Below are 25,234 nucleotides of genomic sequence, written 5' to 3'. Positions count from 1 at the left end.
CTATTGGGTTTTAAATGCTACTGGAAAGAACAGCTGAAATTCAGTTATTTCTTAAAGATATCCACCATACCCTCATACTTTAAACAGACAGACCAAACTTTTACGATTTGCACTTTGTCTTTTTTTTCCTCCCGAGAATCTCCCTGCTATCGGCAAGGGCTTTTGATGCTCGTTCAAAACCACAAATATTTGGAAGTGCAGTCTGTGCTCTACTAATCAAGGCAAGCGCTTATTTATAACTTCACTGCTTGACTCCATAATCTCCCCAAAAGCCTCCCCTCTTTTCTTTATATGTGAGACCTGAAACTGGCCTTTATTTTTAACACACCATGAAACCAGGACCTGATCTCTCCCCATTTATACGTAGGGTCATTTCTGACACACATTCTCTTTTTGATTAATTCAATCCATGTTACAGCTCTCAAGAGACTAACTGCAGTTAGAGCACGATCACAGCAACTAAGGCTTAATCTGAGTCCTTAAAAGTTTTGGTTTCTTTTTTCCCCCCTCTCTCTCTTTGTTTGGATAGGATTTTTTAATTCTTTTCTTTCTTAAAGAAAGTGGTGGGTGAAAGGAATAAGAAGTATTCAAACTATTATGTGATGGTAATTGTTCTTATTTCATAAGCCTGAAAATCCTCTTTTTCCATATACTAAAACCCTCTCAGATCCTCTGAGCACAAATGTACTGGATTAACTTCTATTATGCACCTCAGGAATCTCTAGGCCAGAAGAGGTGACATTAGCTTCCACAAGAAAAGTCTCCAGAAAATAATTTATGGTTATTCACAAGGGGAAACTTTGCAAAATCTTCCAAAAATGCAAGCATGCCAGCAACTCCTGCTGGGCTCAGGAGTATCACTTGCAGCACTGCTTTAACCACTGTTTCACCTCCACACTTGTCAATGCATAAATCTTTCATTATCGCTGGGAATAACTGAATGACACCTGGGACCAGTATTGAAGGAGGATGAAAAAACATCCTAGAGACTCCCACGTTTCCTTAAACCAGATGAATTTGAGAGGAGATTTATCCAAAATATTGCGGTCAGGCTCATCTTAAATATGTTCATTTTATGTTCAGAGCATTCTTGAAATGGGATAAGAGATAAAGAAGTCCATGCCCTACAGTTAATGAACACAGTATTTTAATTAATATGGACTGAATATTTCATTAGTGACACTGAGAGCCCACGCATAGAGAAACCATTGCTCTCACATCAAAATATATTTTAACTCTATTTCTAAGTAAGATGAGATAAAACTCATTAGGTTTCAAAAACTAGACTTCAGGTTCACTCTGGTGATTTAGTAGAGGCAGTAACTGCTAAAGATGGGCTTGTACTACTGCAGAGTTTACTGGATTAACGTTTAGGATATTAAACAATTTAGGAACAGCAGTCTCATGGCATGGTTCAATCTTCTTTCCAGTGTGACATCTGAGGCTTGCTTTGTGGGAAGAATATACCTGTACTATTGAGATTATATTTGAAGTCTCCGTATATCAATCTTATACAACCAGATCAGGCAGTTTTCCTCACTCTTGCAAAAATCCTGGTTATTTAAATTCTTGTCACTACCTAGCACAATATAATAAATTTCTGTTCTCAGGAATATATGATAAACATACAGTCAAAATCTAAGGATATCATAATCTCAGTGTCAGCTATCAAACTTTTGTAAAGAAGGGTCTAAAATAAAAACATTTATGTACTTTATGCATTTTGTTTTCAACCTATAGTTCTTGGACCACTTCTAAGATACCTGCAAAAGTTACTTAAGAAAAGGAAACACACAGTCAAGCTTAAATTCACTATACCGGTATCTGCTTTTCCAATGGAAAAAAAAGTAATCAGGATCTGAAAATCAAAAAAAAAAGTGTTGAAAAACACTAATTCATGCTGTTGCAGGATTTCTGTGTTATGCTGGGCTGGTAAAAAAATTCTAGAACGCAGGGTGTTCAGGGAAGCAACTCGTCTGTCTCCCTGTGTTTGTAACGTATCTAACTGTTAAAAGTACACTGAGTGTCAAAATAATTATTAATAAAATGATAACTGTCATTATCATTAATAGCAAAAATATCACTCTACCAGACAAAAACATAATCTATGTATCTCAAAGTAGATCAAAGATATGTGCGTAAATATATGGTGGCATATATTAAATAATAATATATGGTGACATTTCAAGCACAAACCCTCATCTCCACAGACTTGTGAGCCACTCCATTAAACCTGTGACAGATACATACTAGGATAAATCCATATGGGGGCTTTATGAATGCCCTGTTTGTGCATTTCTGGTCTTCTTTTTCATTTGTATTTAGGTTCAGTAAGCATCTTGCCTTACAACTGTGACAAGCAGGTGGAAGCTGTGAAGGCTACCCTTTGTGGTTCTGCCCACCAAATGTCCCTCTAGGAGCAACACTGATCAACTCCCATACATCCCATGTCCTTCCCAAATGACACCCCCAGCCCAGCTGGGTCACAATTCTATAGTTCGCTGAGCTGGTGGCTGAGGATACATCAGTTCTGATTGGACAAATTAAAATACAACATTTAAACAAACTAAGCACCAAACAGTTTTGGGTCAGTCATGAGTAAGCTCACAGGGAAAAAGTGAATCCATTCATCTCTATTTTTAGCTCTCTCCCATCTCACATAGTGATACCTCATTTGAGTATTTGCCGCTGATTGAATATTCAGCTCAAGGTAAAATTTCAAATGTACAGATTTATATTTGCCATGCTTCATTACAGCTGAGTCAGCATTATGGTGGAACACGTTAGAAAATACTTCATACTGACATTTTAAAATGTCTTTCTGTTTTTCATGCAACAACTCTAGAAAAGGTAAAACATCTTTATTACCAGTTCTTCTCCAACTAATTTACCTTCCTTCGACGAAAAGAAAATCTCACAACAGTTTTAGAGAATTGTTATATGTGCATACATATGTACACTCGCACACATACATGCACACACAGGATGCTATTCTGGAAATTAAGGTATTTCTAAAGGGATGCTACATGAGACTATTTCTGCTTTTCTTGCTCTGTCCAGATTCTTAAATAAATAAACGAATGCAGAAAATTGGAGAGAGACTTATCGATGCATATATTTGTACCGAGCCTTCAAAGGATTAAAGTGACCTTCAAAGACGATCAGATAGGCCCATGGTTGTATTCCTACTAGTTACAGAATCATAATGAAAGTTCAGCATCCCTACTTTAGTTTAGACCTACTCTTTCCACTTCAGTTTAGATCAGAAATACACTAGATGACTCTCTGATATCAGGTATGAACTGAGTCCCCAAACAGATTGATTTAAATTTTAGACAAATTTAGATTTAAATTTTAGACAGAGAGCCAAACCATGGTCCTCTGGGAGGAGCAAAAGCCAATGGAAATCCATCCATGAAGAGATATATTTATAAGTGAAACATTTCTGCATAACTCATAATTTCCTGATATCTGTAGCCTGATACAGACTAATGCCAGCAGATTTTTTTTTGTCAGGGAAGCATTTAGTCAAACAATTAGTCAATATTTAGTCAAATGTTACAACAATAGGTTTGTTTCAAATCCAGTTGTACCTTTTCAGTTGGTCAAATTAAGTCTCACATTAATTCATCCCTTCTGTTTTATCCTCAGACGGGTTCAAATGAAAACTTCATTAAGTACCTAAATTAAAATATCTTTTAAAAAGTTTTTTTCTTTGAAAATTAAAATTTTTAAAAATATTCCATGGAATCACATGGCTTAACTCACCTACTACTTCACTGAACTTTTTGTATCCAAAAAATACAACAATCTCTTCCTGAAGCTTTTTCCCTTGAAAGAGTGGGACGGCTTGGTTCTAAAGTTATCCATCATCAGAATCCAAACCACCAGAAAAGTGAAAGTATGATAAACAGCAGGGGGAAGAAAGGGGTGTTTATCAGGCTAGTATCACACCTTTTTGCCTTTTTAACCTACAGTTTCAGTGGAGGTTGGAAACACTTTGTATCTTACACTTTTGGGGTTTAATTACTCATCTTGTATTGAAATACATCACAAATGTGTTTCAGAAAGCAACTGAGATGAGCAAAGTGCTGTGGTATCTGTCTCTACCATTTCCTTCTTCTCTCACAGGAAAAATAGAGGAGCTGATGAAGAACTAGTGGATCAAGTCTCACATGTTTCCATTTGACAGGAACAGTTTCCAGAAAATGACCTCCCTACAACACAAAAATCACTGTGAAGGAGATGATTTTTTTTTTTTACAGGATGGATTCAGTCATGTCAGATTTATGACATATTCCTCTACAGAACACTTCACATCACTGAGCACTTAGGGGTCCTTTTATTGTTGACTGGACTGTTACTGACTTGTTTGCCATGAAAGAGGTTGTAGCTTGCACAGGATAGAAGTGAGCACTCCACAGCATCCAAATCTCTGCTGTAGCTTGTGTAAATGACTTACCTGACCTACATAAACATACCTTTCCTGAAAAGGCTTCTGAAGGGCTATACACTACCCACAAGCCACAGTAAGGACCAAAATACTCATAAGTATTCAAAACAGTGACATTGTCCCTCAAGTTTTAAGTGTATTGACATCTGCATCCTAGGGCACAACAGCAGGTACCAAAGATTAACACAAATGACTACCCACAGAGGCTTCCCTCATGACCATGCTACTAACGTGTTATTTTAACAAGCTGTTACACTTTCTTCCTTAACCTGAAGCATCAGGAGGAAGTCTGGCCACCGTGGGTCTGGCAGAGAGGCCCCTGCCCCTTTGCCCATGTTCAGAGGTCAGTTTTGCCTGTGCAGCTGTTCTGCACTCTGAGGGATTAGCTGGCTGCAGGCAGACAGGCAGGAGACCTATTAGCACCTCCACAGCTCAGGCCAATATGCTTGATTACAAATTCATTGACATTAATTAATTTTTAATTTCACACTAACCTCAGCTATTATAAATCAAGCCAACCAGGCCAGGAAAATATTCACTGAAATATGAAAGTGTCTGTCAAAGAAGCGTCTGGTAACAGGTTCAACTTCAGCAATCTGTCACTTGAGAGACAAGAAGGAAGCAAATTACTTTTCACAGAAATTATTAGAAAATATTGCCTTGATTAATTATGCTGTTTCAGAAAGGGCACAAAAGATAAAAATATTATACCAGTTCTAAGCTTTGCAAGGCTGGGTCTGGTATTCCAGCCTGTTGAATGGTTTAATCATCTGGAAATCCTTTTTTTTTTTTTTTTTAACCTTTTTTTCAAATGAAGGAGTAAGACTCCTTTTACCCAATAAAAACAACGAAAAATAATTTAAAATATTAACATTCCTGTATCCATGAAAGTAATACCTAGGCTCTTCACAGATGTTTTTCCCAACATCCTCAGACTTCTCTGCCATAGCTCCAGGGAAAAGGAAATAATCTTACTTTGAGATATTGACAGGTTTGATGAAGATTCACTTGATATCCTTCTTCCTGCCTTCCGGTGCTTTGTTAACATGAAGCAGTTATTTATCAAACGCATCTCTACAACAGAGGCATGTTTCAGTTCCATCAGAATTAAATCTCATGCAAGATACACCATCTCCTCTCATCAACAAAATGGGGTGAGGCGGGGTGGCAGGGTTGTTGTTTGCTCTCTAGTTTTTGAAGTTCATAACTATTGTGTTGGAAGGATGAATTCAAACCTTGGTTAGACCCCACTGGAGTAAATGGAAGAGTAACTATTTTCATGATCTCAGAGCGTAAACCTGAGTTGGTCCAAATATTACCCTTTTAATATTCATATACTGGGCACTGAATGTGTGAATAAGTGATAGCTTAAGAAATATGGCACTGAATATAATGCATTCAGTGTACATGTAAAATACCAGTTAATTTTAGATAGACAAAATGGGACTGAGCCTAGAGACCTTCTATATTATTCCTTTCTCTACTCAATATGAATTTTTCATTCACATCTACTTATTTTGAATGCTAGTTTGCTGCAAATACTTTGCTTCCTAAGGATAAAATTTCATAGCCAATATTGTTAAAAATGTAAGAACTACTACAAGAAGTACTCTACCAAGCAAGACCAGATGTCCACAGAGACTTCAATCCTTTCTAGAGACCACCTCTCTAGCTGCCCATGCCTGACAAGAGTATAGCAACAAGACAAATGTTTTGATGCTTCCTCAGAATATTTTCCTAGACTCCAGCTCTTTGTGATAAAGGGACTTCCTGTGCCAGAGAAGGTGCCTTTGTATTTAATAACCTTTGACAGATTTTTCTTCCATCATTTTTTATATAGTCACTTTTTGAATCCATGTACGTTTTCAGCATCCACAGTGTCTCATAGCAAGCAGTCCCATAACTTAAAGTACAATAAGACAATGATAAAAGAGGTTAAAGTAAGGAAATAACTACAGATATCCTGTACAAATGTGAGGATAAAACCACTGCCCCACATCCTAACATATGCATAATTTACACTAGCTGGTAGTGTAGGATGTTGGAGGAGTATAAAATGTTTATTGTGATTATTTTCCGTATCACGTCACCTGCAAAACTAAGAGTATTAATTGCTAAGAACAGATACTGCCTGAGCTTGAAAACATCCAAACAAGAAAACTTCTAGAAATCAAGGTCATTATATGGCTGTCCAGCACTTTAGCAGGTATACTTGGAAAGGATCTGACTTTTTCATATATATAAAAGAAATGTGGCTGTTTTACAACCTTAATTCTGATCCTCCTAGGACTGAAACAGAAGATTCAATGGAAAGGTGGGAATTTTCTGTATCACAGGAGATAAAACTCTTATATCAAGATTTGTTGGCAATAGTATTTAATTTTAAATTTAAAAATCAATGATACTAATGGTACCAATTATACCAATTTAAAACTTTTAAGAATAGGGAAGTTATCCCTGATTGAATTTTGGTCCCCTTCATCTTCGGACAGAGATGGTTTCAGTAGGAGGATTCAATATTTGAAGCAGGAAATGTATTTCTTTTCCAAAACCAGAATGACTTCAAAGCTATTCAGACATATAAGATTATAGCTGATTGGAAAATCCTTCACCAAACAATTTTCTGCTCAAAAATACTGTTACATCAAGATTGAAATCCCTTCTGAAAACTGACAAGATGTGTGCATGTGCATACATATTTGGGTGACTGTGTGAAAGTAAATGAACAGTCTATGCTTAAGCATACAAATCCAAGACTGTCATCTTAAAAAATAGGGTTATTGGAAGCTTACCATCTGGTATTTCAAAAAATACTCATTTTCTGAGTGCGTTTAAATCACGTATTCTGATATTCTAACCTGTTTCATATTCCACACATACACTAGCCCTACATTGTCAGCTGGAAAAAAACATTGAGCTGTTATGACAGTATACGCATGAGGCACGATCCTGCTGTATGATTAGGAAAGGGGAGAGTTGAAAGTCTCATGTGATATTTCAATAAAATTATTGTGCTCTGCCACCATTATAAACAGCTCAGTGCAAATGCATGCAAGTGCATTTCATAGCCGTGACAATTACGTCCGTGTGTGCTGCATGCATGTAAATATGGGCACAGACACTCAAGACAGGTACAAAGTGTTAAAAAGCTCTGCTCTGAAATGCATACGTACAGGCAAAATTTAGACACTCAAAGAATGTTCACTGCTGCCAACAAGCTCCTGGGAGGACCAAGCTTACAAAAGATCAGTGAGCTGGGACCCATTTAAGCACTGCAACCCAGCACTGAATGCTCACATTTAGCTACTTGGCAATTCCTCAGCAAATTCACTATGACAAGAAGTAACAAATGAACAAAAAAAAAGTAAGAATTAACCTTTCTCAATACTGCCATTGCAAGTACTTTGTGTTACGTGGTCTAACTTTTATGGTCAACTTTTTTTTTATTTGATTCCCCTTCCTCTTGAATGACTGACTTTTCTTCTTTGTACAAAACACTTAAAGATAAACATAGAAAGGTTAAAGACAAAGACTATGGGAATGAAAGACAGACTATATTGTCAAAGGAAAACAGAAATGTAAACACTATGGTTTTCTACAACCAGCTATGAACCTGCCATTAGGACAAGAGAGATTATTTCATCTCGGAATACAGATGTCCACCTATGTGAGGGAGAATGGGAAATGCAAACAATTATTCTTATATTTTGTATTATCAAAGTACTCTAAGGTACCTCCACCTCCAGAATGCTTTCCAGGTAAAGCCTGAGTGTTTTGGGTGGTTGTTGTTGTCTTTTAAAACAATTGTCCACAATAAATTTTTACATCTCTATACGTCTAAAGCGTGGCGGCCTGGAGAACACAGTAGCTGAATTCATCATAGCATCATAGAATCGTTTAGGTTGGAAAAGACCTGTGAGAAATAATACCTTTGATTTGAAACTTAACCTTCAAAACCAAAGTCCAATCAATGCGTCTGCAAAAACGCGAAATGCGAGGCCCTTCACTAAACTTTTACCTTACTTTGTAGAATATTACTTAGGAATGGCACCCATTACATTCATACATAATTTACTGAGCAAATAAAAGCAACGCCTCCTATGTAAGTCACTAGGCAGATGAACTATGAAAATTAAATGTATTAACTGACCTCAAGGAAAGCCATTTGAGGAACAGCAAAAGTCAGTTCACTTCTGTTGCAAGGGGCTTTCTCATATGCTCTCATCCACAGTGATACTACATTTATTCTCTTTCATTCCACAGGAAAAAAAAAAAAAAAAATCTCACTTCTGATTTGTTTCATGCTAGATGTTTTCCTCCCCTGAGAAGGTTTAAACACACATTATGAGCTTGGTCTAGTAATCACTCAAAGCAAAATTCTGACTCAAGCCCACAAGAGCTTTGTCTGCATAAGGACCACAGGCTTGGCCTCTTGCGAATACTTTCACTTAATACTGAAAGGCTTCATTGTTTACTGTATTACCAGAACATGCATATGCGCTTATAAATGGGAGGCATTTATCATTCTCAAGCAGTGATGAGGTGGCCACGGTTCACAAAGCAAGCAGAGATGAGACTCAAGAAATCTGGGTTCTGTTTCTCACTGGGCGACAGATTTATGTGACCAGGCAACTGCATCTTTTCCTATTTTAATACTCTATTTGTAAACTGTAGATGGTATTTTATTATGCTGCAGAGTGCTTTTAGATTAATGAATTAAATTCCCTGACTGATCATTAAACAAAGAGACTTTGTAAATATAATCATCAGCACAATGAAATATGAATGAGACACTATTCAATGAGATGCAGGGGAAGCAGGAAATCTCTCATTTAACAGAGTTAAAGTATTTCCATAACATCAAGTTGTGTTTTAGTCCACCTTCACTAAAAAAACGTTGTCTACAACCATCCAATTTTGTGGCCCTTATATGGAAGGCCAATTTTACCGAATAGAGAAAGACAAGAAAATAAGTATATAGGTAACTTGAGCCCTTACAGGGATGTAGCCTCTCATGACCGTTTTGGGGCACAGTATACCCACTCCTCTTTGAGTGGCCATGTACCTCAGGTACATGAGCTTACAGATGGTTTTGCTTTAGCAGCACCTGTAAGGTGCGACTGCTGCCTGCCCCTTCTGGTGGGTCACACTGGTACCATCACAGTCCTCAACCCTTTCCCCAGCACAAAGCTCCAGTGTGCCTGGGACCAAGGCAAGTCCAACACAGGACAGCACAGGAGGGCAGCACATCAAAAAAGAGCTCCCAAAACTGGGAAGCGACTTCTCTAGTGTGTGCTTGTGAACCCAAAAGCAGGCAAACTGCAATCAGGTCTCAAAAAGAGCTGAGACTGTTTCTATACCAGGAAGGGCCTGCTCTCTGAACACTGACAGAAGTTGTGCTACAGTAATCACTTTAAACACACTTTAAACAAGAATAGCACTTTGGAGGAGGTCAGAGAGTAATAATCAGCACTATTTTTGGAAAGTCATCTTCCTCTAGAAAAGCCCCTGGGGCTGTATTTACCAGAAATGCTAAAAGCAATGATTTTCCTAAGTGAAGAGGATGAGCTGCACTAAGCCAGTTCCTGAGCATTGTTTGAGACCAAGTGATAAGAAAAGGTCATATCAACAGTCAAGAAAAGACATGCAGTGTGCGTGAGCTACACAACCACTGGATGCGGAAGAAAGAAAAGGGGGAGGGGGGGAAGCAAACTGGGTATAAACACAAGAAAGAAGGCAGGAAGCAAATAAAAAATGGGTTATGATAGCAAGTCACGGAGGAGCTTGCAGGACAGCCCAGAAGATCCACCCTGAGGGCAAGGTGGGAATTCAGGTGTGGAACAGGAGAAGCACCTGGCGCAGCAGGGGAGCTGGGCACACGCGGCAGGCTGGAGCCTCCAGTTGCGTGGTGACCCGCAATGGCTATACACATACAAAGTATTAGAAAGAGCCTTCATCTTTCCCCCTTCCAAAAAGGGATGAAATCCTGTATAAAACTTGGCTGCACCACAAGACTGCGATAGGGGAAGTAGTCCCTTTCACCCGTGCAACCAGCAGTCCTGGGGGTGTGATTGTCCAGGCTGGCCTCTCCACAGGTGCTGTCAGCCCAAACCCCCAGGGGAGCAGAGGGGCAGCAACTGTAGGGCGAGCTCCTCAGCTCAATAAATCCACCAGAAACAGGCATCTGAGGGAAATCACTTGTGTTGCACAATTTAAAAAAAGAGAACGAGCAAGAGACTGCAACCTAAAAAGCTCTCATAACAAATACATAACATTTGCGAACAAAGCTGAAAAGACATGAACTATAAAGTATTAACAGAAGCCACCCATTTGGATCGTAATAATTTACTGCATTATTTGAGTAATTATTTTTAAGCAGTGCTCTATAATGAATTATGAACTTTCCTCAGGGTAAACCAGACTAAAACAGCTGTTTAAAAAGTAACCTAATCACAGCTCCAATTAAGCCCAGTAAACAAACACTTTTTTGGCTACAGACATTAGAGCTGCTGGGGGGATTTAAATACACTAATACTTAATTTCTGCATCAAGTTTTAATTCTTTTCATTGCATATGCCTTGGTAGTTAAGTCTTTAACATAGTTTTAAAACAGACCTCCCACATTTAAAAGCATTAATTATTATTTTTGCCAAAGTTTGTCTGTCTTCATCAATTCAGTTAAAATCACATAATTCAATTTCTTTTTGCATTAGCACTATGTGCTTTCAGATGAAACGTGTAACGTTTATTAGTTGCTTTTTAACGTATCTTGCATTAGGTGAAATTCCTTTATTGCAAGCTGGCATTACCCACAGGGCAATATATTATGTGGCAGCAGTGGCCTGTGAGCCAAATACGTCCCCTGGTCACTCTAAGCTTAGCTCATGCCGACTGCCAGCCCCAGCATGGGGTCATCTGGCCTGATCCAGCAGCTTCTGTTCAGGTTAGGATGGAGTGTCCCACGCTGGGACGAGTAGCCTCTTCAGGCTTCACTCCCATGGTTTCCATATGTTTTCAAATAAATCTCCCTGTCCTGTATTTTATAAATTACTCTCTCAAGACATGCAAAGCAAGTAAAGGCCAGACTTTGAGTTCTTCTCTTTGTGGGATGTATTTATGTATTTATAGATATCTGTACAGAGATATATGTATAGGTATGACATAGAGAAAATATATATCAAGACAAAAAGAGGAGGAAAAGGACAGTTTATCTTTTAAGGCATTAAAAGGACTTACTTGAACCAGAAGACCAGACCCAAAGCCCTCAGGCATGCTGGAAGTTCAGTCCTGTGAACGTAGTAATTTATGCAAATTTCCAAATTATAGGGAAGGAGCATGACAGTTGCAAACCATTTCAATACATGGCTAATTGAAGCATTTTTCATGCACACAGCTAGAATGAAACTGTGATCATGAGGACTCTAAAACACAAAACCAAAAGCAATAAAAACAAAGCCTTCAGGTTATCATGATTCTTCTGTTAACAAGACACATGTGGGCAACTGGTGATATTTTGTAACTGATCACAAATATTTATTATTTAAAAAGCCTTGATGTACAAACATTCCATTAAGTTTCCTACAATTACCCAGTACACATAAAGCTGAAGCAATTGGACCCTGAATAATGAGAGTTGTAAAAACACCACTATGTACATAGCTATCTACATTCTAACCTAACTTTCAGCTGGACCAAATTACATCCACAAATACACAATTATTGCAAATATTTGTGCTGGTGAAGCTCAGCTGCTGCTTTTTTTTTGTAAGACACTATTTTCAGATTAAATATGTGCTAAAGAATCGCTTTAACTACATATTTGTTTATTAAATTGATCATTTGAAAGTTGGACTTTATCTATTAGTAAAATCATATGGCCAGTTGCTTTGGTTTTCTAACTGGATAACATGCATTTAAATTAGTATTACACAAATGTTACGTACTTCATCGAAATGTTTATAAGTTCATGTTGATGTTAGTTGTAGAGGCTAGCCAACTGGAATCTAAAAGAATATCACTTGACTGATATTATTAGCACACCAACTGTCTCGTATTTTAAATTACAATATAATACAAAGTGGCTTTGAATGACTGACAGAGCCTAAGATCTTCACTAGGTAAGTGGGATAAACAATTGATTCATTCCTAATTTTGCAATTTCATAATCTGATTTATAAGGTACTTCACAAATATGAAAAGAAATTTATTAACTGATTTATTCTATTGCTTTCCCTACTTGTAGAGTGATATGTTACTATTTAAGAGGAATAGCATTTTATCAAAAAGTTACATGTTCTCATCTGTCCAAGAATTTCTTATTGTTTGAAATGCTTGGTTTGCTCCCATCAAATCGATGGGAACTTTGCAACTGATTTCAGAGAGGGCACGAACAACCCCTATATGCAGTTAGACTTTGCATGTAAAATGTAAAGGCAAAAGAAAACATATACTCCATCAGGCAACCATTTCCCCACGTCCCACCTTTAGAGAAGGTGAAAGCAAGCTTTGCTGATGAGGAAAGCATTCGTCCTCATTCAGGCCACTGCCGTTTTCGGCTGACAGACTCCAGCATGCCATCATCTGTCTCTGTCATGGGTTCCTCCGACTCCTACTGAGAGCCAGCAACAAGCATCAATCCTCAGCCAAACAGCCTGCCAGCTATTTGAGATGGAAAAGCTGGCTTTCTCTACCCACCCTCTCTCTCTTACCAAAACAGGAACACAGTGGACATGGATAAAAAAAGTAGCCTGTGCAAAGGTCTGCAGGTCCATCACAGCATGAGAAGGTGAAGTAGAAAGTTATGTCAACAACAACAAAGAAAAAAATGAATGCTTTGATGTTATGAATAGCTGCTGAAGCAGAAGGTGAGGCATGCTGCGTGCACCGTAACCCCTCCTGCCTTCTCCACGCATGCCCCCGCTCCTCAGGGAAAAGTAGCCACAGAGCCATTGGTCATTTTTACTAGTTTCTCTTCAGTTGAACTCCTCCAGAATGAAGAAGCCTTTATTTTTAGGAAACATTTTATTAGAAGTTATGAAAGCCTTGCAAGCATGCTCTTGATGACTCTCCAATGGGACTCTAAAAAATGTTTTATACCTCTACCAATAGTTGTCTTCATAAATATTTTTTTTTCAATATCTATACAAAATTGCAATTGTCACACCTCTTCATGTTTTCAACTTGACATAAAGGAAACTCCTAATGGGACCTGGTATGAATCATCCTGCTTATATCCAAGAGTATGTAACAGTCAAGTTCATCTGATCCAAACTTCTTCATAATTATTATAGGAAAGAAAGAATAATACATTTTCTTCAACTAGAAACCTCCTCAGATTACTGCAGGACATGACTGTTATCCAAGAAAGAGTAAGCATTTCTAAATTGGTTGCAGAGACAGTATGCAACATTGTATTTATTCTTTGGTTTGTTTTTAAATCAAACTTTAGATACAGCCAGATTTTCAACTCATGGAAACAGTCCACAGAAAGTCAACAAAGCACATCATCAAGCACCACAAAACAAGTTGCAATACCCCAAATCAGATTTACAATCCGTAATAAAAGACCAAAAGCCACAACCGTGTCAAAACACATCATCTCTACAATGTCAAGAACATTTCTGAAGTCCTAGCTCACAGCACTGGCAAAGAATTCTTTTCAGAGTCTCCCAGATGATCCTACAAAATCAGATGTATCCCACAGTACAATGAATGCATAAACTCATGTTTCATGTGTTTGGACAAGGGGGTTGGGAATCTGATAGACTTGACCAAACTGATCTGGGGAAAAACCCCCTTCCTGCCCTCAAACCTCAAATCTAGCAGAAAGATTAATGTAGAAGGCAGGAGCAGGACAAGGTATCCAAAGTACCTAAGAAAAGTCAACTTAGAGCAGCATCAGTATCCTCAAGATGATTGCAGGCTGTGGCCAATCCAATGCTTCAAAGGAAAATGAAAGACGCAACAACTCAAAAGTCAACTTACTGCATTAGAGTGGAAAAAAAGTCCTTCCAATAGTGGAAATTTTAAAGCATGGTATGAAAACAATATAGACTACAAATAGACAATAATTTATGAAAAATCATCAAACCAGTATGCTTTTTATTCTGCTGTCCTCTTGATAGAATTATAACCTGGGACTCTTTTCTCTAGTAGAGAGAAACTACTTACCTACCCACATATGTACTCATAATTAACATATTAGAATATTTCCTGACATACAGAAAGAAGAAAACACCTGTAAATTGGATGATAGTTTCAACCTGGCGGACGTGCAATCTGTGGATGCGCATCTGGGGATCTGAAGCTAACATGAAAGTGTGAGGTAAAAGCTTGACTGCTATGATTGCCAGATAGACAAGGAAGCTTCCCAACAGATGGATAACTGACAGGCTATAAGATAATCCCCAATTATAAGAGAATTTGGGATAGACAGCATGCCTGGGTTTTAAGGGAGTAATTTAAACACATGGGCTCTGGAAAGTAATTATGGCACAGGAAAACAGTGTACTCAATTCCAAAGAAGCCCTTAATCCATGTTTAAATAAACTCTCTACTAAACAGACTTGTGCCTGAACACCTGCTTTTATCACTGAATTTGGGGGGTTTTGTGTGTTGTATAACTAAAATACTAATATTTAACTTTTGGGAGGGAACAGCAGAGTCTACTTGTTCAGGGAAGAGATTAAGCATTAAAAGGTTATGCTGTTATCACACTGCAGATGTGAATCAGAAGTAAAACTAGAAATCCAACAGAGAGAAAACTAGTGTGATCCGTATTACAATCACATTTCAGATTTGCTGTGGATTAGAATGGATCAGTAGCATGGCTGCAGTGTGGGGGCAAACAAGGACTAACTCCTATTCAGCTCGAAAACCTCTACTACCCAGTTCCTCCAGCCCTCTCAGGGATTCATCACCTGACAGCCTCCTCTTCACTGCTGTAAGCAAGTGGCTAGAGAGGGCAGAGACTGGGAGGGCTCAGGACCTCCCGTGCCACAGCCCCTCTCCACACACACCTCCTGCCAGGCCTACGAACGTGGCATGAAGCAGCTGTTCCCAAAGGATGCAGATGATAAACTGCGCCCTCTGAATCATACTTACAAGGGAAACTAGATATAAATATATATACACAACCACTGGCAAGTGCTTTATCTCATGTCCCTCTACTAAGTACTCTGCAGAGCGAGGCTGAGTCCACTGGACAGAAGGCTCTTTGGATCACTGTACTGGGAAAAAAACAGTCCACTGAGTTCAGAACAAGATGCAGCCCTTTGGCTTTGAAGTTGTTTCCATAATTTCTGAGACACTGCTAGGTGTGTACTCGGAGCTCGTGAAAATTCAGCAATGTAAAGAAACATCAAGGAAACATTCTTAAAATACTGGCCAGAAGAGAATCAGAGAGACCATTTACACACCACCTTCCTCTGAGGGGAAGGCTCTGGAGAAAACAACAAATCTTTTCTAGACTGCAACTTCATTTCAACAGTGCTCACCAAAACACAGGAGATGTGTCCCCATTTACTGGAGTTCAGATCAGCTTTAAATCTCTCTGCGTAACACAGTCATTATTACAATTTTATTATCATTATTTGCAGGCCAATTCCATGCAAGACCTACCGTATACCCAAACACAGACTTCAAACAGTCACCACATTTTTTCGCCACTGAAACTTGAGTATCTTTTTAGCGGTTAGTCACAGAGCAAACTTGCACAGAAATACTCATCTTCCTTCAAACACACCATTAAATCATACTCCTCTCTGAACTCAAATCAATATCCTTCCCTTTCTCATGAGAGTGCCTTCTAAACTTCATTATTTATTTATTTATTTATTAAATAATACTAACTGCAGCATTTAGGTTTCAATGAAACAAATACATAGGTATATTTTACTTACCATGATAAATTTTTCCCTCCATTCTCTCTTCTCCTGTTCTCTTTCCTGTTCTGACCCTTTTTAAAAAATGTCTTTAGGTTTCTTTCTTCCACCATCTGCTGTGGTTAGTGTGGGTAGAGAAAAGATACAGAAGCTGATTCCCCTTTTACTGTTAATTTCACTGCCAGTTCATCCCCTCACACAGTACGGGAAACAAGACTGTCATTGCTTATTAAATGTCATGCACAAGTAGCAATCATATGTCTTTCTAATTCCATCCCTTGTGTTAACAAATACATATTCGTATGGCCTTGAGGTGAAAGCTCTGGACACCCTATCTTCACAGTCAGAGAAGTAAGAGACATTATACACTGCATTAAAATGGCAGCTTAAAGAATGGTCTATTAATTTATGAAATAGAAGGTTCATTAGCTGTGGTTAACTGAGATTTCTGAGCAACAGCTTCTTCTGCTAATATGTTCTATTTCCTATCCAAATCCAACTTTTTTTTTTTCAGGATGAACACCAGTTTTACAGCTGGAACAGTGATCTCATGTTCATGGTTAATACACCTTGACTTCACTTCAAGTCACAATCCTGCAGCCCTGTTTTAGTTTTCCATATTATTCTTTTGGGAGCAAAACCTGGAAATTCCTAGAACAGATTTGAAGAGGAGCTTGTTAAAATAACTGCCCATACCTGTCATCTCAGTATTAGGATCGCATTACCTAAGTAAGAAAAAAATCCTGTTAGACCTTTGGAGAATTCAAGTTGTTTTGTAATTTAAAGAAGCACATTACAGCAGCTGGAGATGCCCCTGTTAAACTGGAACTACATACTATTGAATAATTTGCTTGTATTTCTTTGTATAATAATGATGACTACATTATGCCATTCACTATAAAAGCAAAGGGGCAATTCTTATTCACTGTATTCTACAGCCTCCTACTATTAAAGTGACATTAAAAAAATGCTACAGAATACATTTATAAATAAAACAATTCTATACGTGCATACCTAAATCTCAGAATTACTACTTAGAGAGAATAAGGGACTGTTCAGGTTAGGTCAAATCCTGTATGAGTGAACTCTGCATAAGGTTGCAAAACATCAAAGAACATGCTTAATATTTGACTTTAATATGTTTGCCAAACTTTGTCTTTTCTTACTTCAGCTGGGTAACAGATGACCATTTCAACATATTTTACTGCTTTATAATAGTCACCTTAGAGATCTCTTTCTTCTAAGAAAATGAAAGACAATTTTTTTCTTCCTTAAACAAGAATTTTGGGACCCATCTCATTATATAGAGGGGGGGAAGAAAAAAGATGTATTCTTAGAGGTAAGTACACCATTGCTGGAGGGTTTTTGATCACTTGTTTGGTGGCACTTCTTAGAGTTAAGGGCTGGGTACTTTTAAGTAATTTCTTCTGTTATTCTCCTTCCATTAAACATCTCTGCCAAAACAAAGAGAAGAGAGTCTATCCATTTTTTTTACCTAGAACTAATCGTTGTGAAAAACGGTTCCTCCAAATTGGAGGACAAATGAATTCTTCCTAGGATTCCGAACTCCTGATGACCACCTTACTCCTACACGTAAACTGACCACTACTGCTTAGGCTGAGCACAGTAGAAGACTACTTGCATTAGGTTTCATCCTATTCACCTGCTCAATTTACCAGAATTTAAGTATGTGTATAAAGGCAGTGTGACTTAAGTGAATTCTTAAATACTCTGCTAAACGCATATGAACTCAGGTATTAAACATCTCCTCTAACAGTGCATGTTACTTTGGTTGAAAATTTTGAAGCAATCATTCTATGAAACTCTGATGTGTTTTTACAGCACAAACAGCAGCCTGGACAGGGTTATGAGCAAACTACATATTTTTAAAGCCCACAACCTTTTTCTGTCACTTAATCACCATTCTTAATAAAAAAATATTATTAAGAAATAACTACAAAGTAAGTATCACGGGATAAGGTACGATTCAAAAAAGTATACAGATTGGAAATATCAAAGGCAAGTAAAAATGCTTTACTTTGACCATGTTGTTGAAGAGAACTGTCCTGTATCACTTCTGCAGTTATTCAGGCTTGGCACGGTGTCAACTTTTACCATATGGCTTTTTCTTCCCTTGTTGAAAGTGAATCTTTCTGTCAAAGAGCAGCTGTTCTAAATTATCACATCAAATTTTAACCTTACAGTAGACAACCACTGAACCCACAGATTCATGACAGTGAAATAGTTCGCCTCCTTGACCTTTGAAGGATTTGTCATTGTTTAGGTCTATTTCTGCCTTAGCACAACAGATACACCAATTGTCAGGGTATCCAAGGCAGGCAGGTACTTAAAGCTGAAGCTACAAACAAATACTAAGCAATGAACTTCTCATCTTCTCTCCCTGCAAAGACTGTGTGAAGTCCAAGTTGTTATGTTCCTGTTGTGCTATCAAGAGTAAAACTGCAATTTCAAATGCAAAGAAAAAGAGACATTACAAATGCAACCCTTGTTATTCGGCTTGTAATCCAAAGAAACAGTCAATTCTGATACTTCTCCTGCAGTCTAAGTGTTTCAATAAAGTCTGATATCAATTACTGGTTATTTAGATGTCTGCCAACAGCGTGTTTTGACAACATCTTGTGCTTCACGCTGAGAAGCGGCAGACATGTAGAAGATTCTTGTCGTCTTGTACTCATCTTTCAAGATGTTTCTTACTTTAAGAGTATTTTCATTGAACGTTATCAAAACTTACAGCTCTCACTACAATTGCTCTCTATTAAAGTCTAGTACCAGCTGTCAGTTGTAATGCAAACCCCTGTTAGCCTTTGTAAGTTCCACTCTGGAACTAATAAGGGATTGTCAAATAGCTCTACACACAGACGCAAGTGGCAGAGAAACCTATGGAAAAAGCATGTTCAATGAATTCACACTGACAATACAATCTTTGTGCAACTCTGAGCTAAGCTCATATTGAAAGTCACCAAAGACAGTACAAGCAAAACAAGCTCAGGATGATACTATTAATTTAGTTTTTAATCTTTTGAAAGCCTCCAAAGAAGCAAAGCCATTAAAATGAAAAGGTTAAGGAAATGCCAGCAAGATCCCTTAGGATTCTCTGTGATAGAAATCCAGAAGATATTTGCAGTAAAATCCTGCACAAAAGTTCAACAGTAGTGGTCTGGAACATATGTGTCAGAGAACTAAGGCGAAAATTTCTACGTTGAAAAGATGAAGCAAATGTCACACACATACTTGTTAAACTGTAGAGTCTGGGTGAATACCCAGTATACTCCACTAATTCAGGGGGGATTTGTTGGGTTTTCTTGTTGGGATCTGGGCAGGGCGGGAGTGTCTTTTTGTTGCTTGAAAAGCAGGTGAGGGGGACAAGGAAGAAATTGCCAAAAGATGCACAATGTGGCATAGCAAGCACCACCTCTGAACTGGTAAGATCTGGATTGAACATACAGGGTAACTGTATTAAGATGCATTTCGCGACTCATTAACACTTTTGCAAATATTCTGTTTTCTGAGTGAACCTTTCAATTTCCCAACTAGTTTCAAATACAAAAATTCTATTCTGAATTACCTAATCATGTCCTATGTTGACACTGTAGTACTGAACAACTTGGAGAGATGTATTAGTAAGCTTCTTTAAAGAACACCAACACTAGGTTCCTAATCACTGAACTTTTTAATGTTAAAAATTAAAAACTTTTTAATGTTAATTAATAGAAATATTTATAATCATGTTTTTGTTCAAATATTTCTATCACAATCTCCAAGAAATTTAGTAAAGATTCTTCTCAAGTAACTACAGAGCACTGAAACAGCACTGTTCTGACTAGATAATCTGTATATTGTCATATTGAAAAAACTTTTCCTGTAATTTCAGAATATTTCTTTTTAATTTTTGCTTCTTTAGGACGTGCGACAAATGTGCTCACAAACCATAAGATCATGCCCAAGAAATTTTGCCTTAAAAACTTGCATTTTAAATCTACTGCTTCTGGTGTACAAATTGGAAAATATTTTCAAATTTTCTAGCAGTCAGAAAATGTTATGTAAAAAGTTGGCTGTGATCTTTCCAAAGTATTCAGTGCAATATAATTCTTGCCTTATGAAAAATCATCTGGATATCTCTGACATAACTTTTGTAAGAGTTAAATAAATTCTAAGCAGGAACATAAATCCGTCATTGTGTGCTCTGTTTATGTACTTATAGAATATAAAGTGGATAAAAACAATGAATATTTTACAAATAAAGTGATTCATAATTTATAGCAGTTGCCATTTTAGTTTACTAGCTTGAAAGATTGAGTCCCTTTTAAAAATCATCCCTCTTGCTTTTTAAAATCAAAACAATACTTCAAACCAAAGGAAAAAAACATACACCCCAAACCTCTGCTTTAAAAAATGTGAATCCCTAGCTTTTTCAGAGTTGATGTAAAAGGAAACACTCTTTAATAGTTCTATTATTATATATGATATGATCTTCATATGATCAGTTCCTACATTTTATTAAACGTAATTGTTCCTATGGAGAGCCTGAGAGTTAAAACCACACACTTTTGTAGTGTAAGAAACACATCCGAGATGTTACCATCTTTGCAGTTCCAGCAAGCATGTGTGCGTTCCGTCTGTTTTCACTTGCACAAAGTTGAGTAGTTCCTCACAGTACCTTTTTTCTTTATATGTAAAGTCATCTTTTATCTACTGATATAAGCAAGCAAAAAGTATATTTACTTATGCAGAGACAAAATGGTTATTTAAAGCATAGGGAAAAAAGAAATCTAGAAAAATGTTTTTCATCCTTAGTATTAATGATGTTTTACATATTTTTATCTCAAGTACAGCATTCATTCTAGTGAAAGAATTAAGCAATATATGAGATGGTTCAGATTTAGCAGTCACAGATGGCATTCCTTTCATATCTCCATAAACTCAGAGAGAGAAATATGATTTAGGATATGCTCACTATACAACTTGAAGCACTGAATAATTTAGTGTTAGGGGAAATTTTGTGAAGTCATTTTTGCAATAACCAGGCACAGTGGGTGAACTTTACCTCTTCCTCCCTTACCCCTTACTCCCTTTTCTCCCACTCAATACACCTGATTAATAGCTAAAAATCATATACATAAGGAAGGACTGTTGGATTATATTCTCTTTTTTCTTCTGGCTTTGTTATAGAAAATTGTGTCAGTCACTTGTGGTTAAAATTTACAATTTTATTACATAGTATTACATAGGAAATTTACAATTCAGACTTAGTCAATTCCAGCAACTAAAATTTAGAACTACACCTTGAAATGGTAGCATGCAGAGAATTTAATTCTGTGCTTTTTGAGTCATTCTGTTCAGGCCCACCGATTTAATGTTCCATTTGATAAATGGAGCCACAAAGTTTGGTTTTGGTCTAAAGGGTCACCTGTTGGAAGCATTCAAAAGAACATTCAATCTCACTTGTAGACCCACATGGATAAACAATTGCACACTGCATGCTTGATAATTAAGTATATCATAATGAAAAATATTGTTCTCCATGTCCAGCTAGTCTTTTTGAAGTGCATGAAATAAACCAACAACAGAATAGACACATTCAGGATGGAAGAGATTTATTAGTCCAAGCCTGCCAGTGCAGGATTTCCTTTATCATCTGGTTACTGCATTTTTAAAAAACAGCTCCTGAAATGAGGCTTCCATTATTTCTCCGAAGAGACTTCTAGATCATTACAGAACTAAAAACATTTTTTCTAACATTTATCCTACATTTTCCCATGTATTTTGATACTATTGCCCCAACTAACCAACCTTCACATTGTGAGATCTATCTTCTCTCTGTAGTGTTTGAAACAAAACTGAGCCTAGTTTCTCCACATTAAAAAAAAAAAAATAAAAATCACTCACTGGGCAGGTGATGTGAATGCTCCTTTTTTTATTGATCTTTGGGCTGTTCCAAACACTATGCCACTGTAAAATCTCCTAGTGTACTTGCAACTGAAATAGTGCATGCAAGCCTCATTGCCCTTTTCATAAAAATCACATTGTTTACTTTGAGTATGTACAGAGACAGTCAAAAAGCATGAGTTGAGGTATGGAGCAATTAGCCTGTCTTCCAAATAAGAAGGCACTAGCAGAGAGGGAGAGTTGGGAAAATAGGTATTACAGGTGACATATTAGACATGAAAGAGACCTTAAAAACTGTTAATACAGAAGCTGAGAAGGGAGCAGGTATTATTTTCTCACTATAGGACATGGAAAACCTTATCCAACTGACTTAAAACACAAGGCTTAAACACAACAAAAAGATATGTTTGACACACAAGACAAGATATGGCATTCTTTGCTATAAAAACTTATAGAGACTAAAAATATGAGTCAAAAAAATAGACAAATTAACAGGTGATAGATTCCTATTATACATAGTCGTTCTTATAAGGTGAACCTTAAGTCTTAGAAAGTCAACAGCAGACTAGCAGAAGCTGAAAAGTATACCCAGTAAAGCAGCATTTTATACAGTTTCTTATACTTTTCCTTAGGAATCTGCTGTTAGCCACTGTCAGAGAAAGAATACTAAGGCAGACAAATCTCTGATCTGATTTACTATGGCTGTTTGATGGGGAACAAACGGAAAAGATGAGTTATCCTTGTTGACTGGGGAACAGGATGGAGACTATCAGAAAGCATTATGCTTAGTGTGCAGTTCCAGCCAGTTGGTTTTTTTTCCCTAATTAAAACAAATTAAAACACACTAATTCTAAGAGAGAAGATGCTATAAAGATATTGTTTGGCCAAAATGGCATGAAGACATAATTTAGAAAAGACATCGTGAGGAAGAAGTCCTATTCAACCATGAAATATTACAATAAGATTAAATAGGATCACTAGGATGCAAGTGCTAACAAAGCTGTATTAACAGTGGATGACATTACCATACTTAGTTAACTAACATATGTATTGGCTAAGGGGTAAAAAAAGTATGAAAGTGTGGCTTTTCTGACATGCTCCCTGACACGTCTTACCTTACCTTATACAAACCTAATCTCTCAGAAATACTGACCAGGTACAAAGGTCTTTGCTAGAGGAGGTGTAAAATCTTGAACTGCTAACCTAACATATACAATGAAGACAAGAATTCCTCAAGGTGAGGTATATAGTTCACTTTTGAGAAATCATTTCTCCACACAAACACAATAATGAGGACAAGGACGGTCAGGATGGTCCTGATTCTTTAACTGACACGTAGGTATTGTACTGCTGAACATGTAAAATGCTTATCAGTTGGTAGGACCCAGAACAGAACAATAATCTTTCCAACAAGAACCAATATGCTGAGTAAAACCAATAGTCCAATCTTGGCTTTTCAGAGCTTAGATACAAACACATTATAAAAACATGTATGCTTTTATATGTACATATACACCGATAACAAAAAAAAATAGCTTGAGCCTTACATCAACTTTTCCTGCTTATGCAGAGAAAGGGAAGCAGTTGTGAGAAATGGTACAATTTGTGTTATTTGGGGGCATGACTGTGCCTTAATATGTTTCCAAGTACCAAGAAATGCCATTCTGAATTAAATTTAAATAGGGTGATCATATACCATTAGGGTCCTTCATTTTAATCATCAGTGATAATCTCCTGCTAATGCAAAATGACATGGTTTCTGAAAACAGCATTACAGAAAAAAACAAACAAAATCAGAAACAGTCTGAATATAGGATCAAGTACTGACAGACACTAAATTGCTGAATGTTTTCAACTATGGGGAAGACAATAACATCTATTACTTTTTACTCTTTCAAACTTCAACTGAAACTGTTTTTTTACTAAATTATGCCCTCATTCCAGCCCATGCTTGCAACATTATTTTGGATCTTCTTCAGATTCTACAATCCTGACTCTACTGCCCTTTTATTGACAAAAAAACCCAAAACAACAAAAAGCCCAAACTTAAACCCCAACACCCTAAAAAAAAGGAGCAAGAGAAGGACAGAAAAAAAGGGAAGATGCAGGAGCAGCCTTGAGCCTAAGGTCAAAACTGAATTCTTCTGAGCTTTCCAACTCCTGCTGAGTTACCGATGCCGACAAATGGGAGGTTTTGAATTACTGACTGCTTTTAGAGTGCCACTTTAATCACACCACACTGAAAATATTTGATAAATATGACTTCCAATAAAAGCTGGTAGAACATTATATGTTAAATCAGAATACACCAGAAGGACCTGTCTCTATTGTTAATGGTTCCATCATATATCACTCCCTTGATCAACACTTGGTGAGGAAGTCAAAAAAAAAAAAAAAAAAGAGTTGGGGGGAAAAAAAAAAAAAGAAAGAAAAAGACAGTAGTCTACGGTCTGATTTTATGCCTTCCAAATCACATATGATATACTTGCACACGGATGTGAACTCACTCCTAATCTCTGCAGAACTCAGTCGGAGATGCCTTGCCTACCCCAGGCCTACCCCAAGCATTTGAGAACCTGTTTTTAATAAAAGAATTTATTTTATTTTACTTTATTTAGATCAACCTTTGCTCAACTGTAGTCTGACACTTTCTGGAGTGCTGTCCTTTTGTACTCATGTCTAACTGAAATTCTAAACCAACAGCCTTCAACGATTTAGTAGGACACAGGCTCTAGAGTAAGCAAGACTATATACAGTGGTTAAAAGAGCATCACTAATATTTTAGCATTTTTAAGTGTAGCTATAGGAGGCCCTAGGTAATGCATTTCTGAATAATAAAGTATCTTCTCCTGGATTCAGCTCTTAACAGAAGAGTTTAACTTGGTTTTCTTAATACTGGTATCTAACTGCAGAAAAGTATACTCAAAAGACTCAGCTCCCTAATTTATTCATTTTAAGGGCAAAACCAATTTAAATTCTACTTAAACAAACA

The 25,234-nt window shown here is 37.2% G+C and overlaps 1 protein-coding gene across 5 annotated transcripts in view; it reads right to left on the bottom strand.

Annotated features, from left to right (window-relative positions):
• EPHA3 (EPH receptor A3) overlaps positions 1 to 25,234 on the bottom strand; it is a 231,936-nt gene that overhangs the window by 126,551 nt on the left and 80,151 nt on the right. The gene's annotated exons all lie outside the window — the stretch shown is intronic.

This window comes from Strix aluco, chromosome 2, assembly GCF_031877795.1.
Source record: "Strix aluco isolate bStrAlu1 chromosome 2, bStrAlu1.hap1, whole genome shotgun sequence".
NCBI lineage: Eukaryota > Metazoa > Chordata > Aves > Strigiformes > Strigidae > Strix > Strix aluco.
Note: the sequence above shows the minus strand (reverse complement) of the source record. Positions and strands in the feature narration are given on the sequence as shown.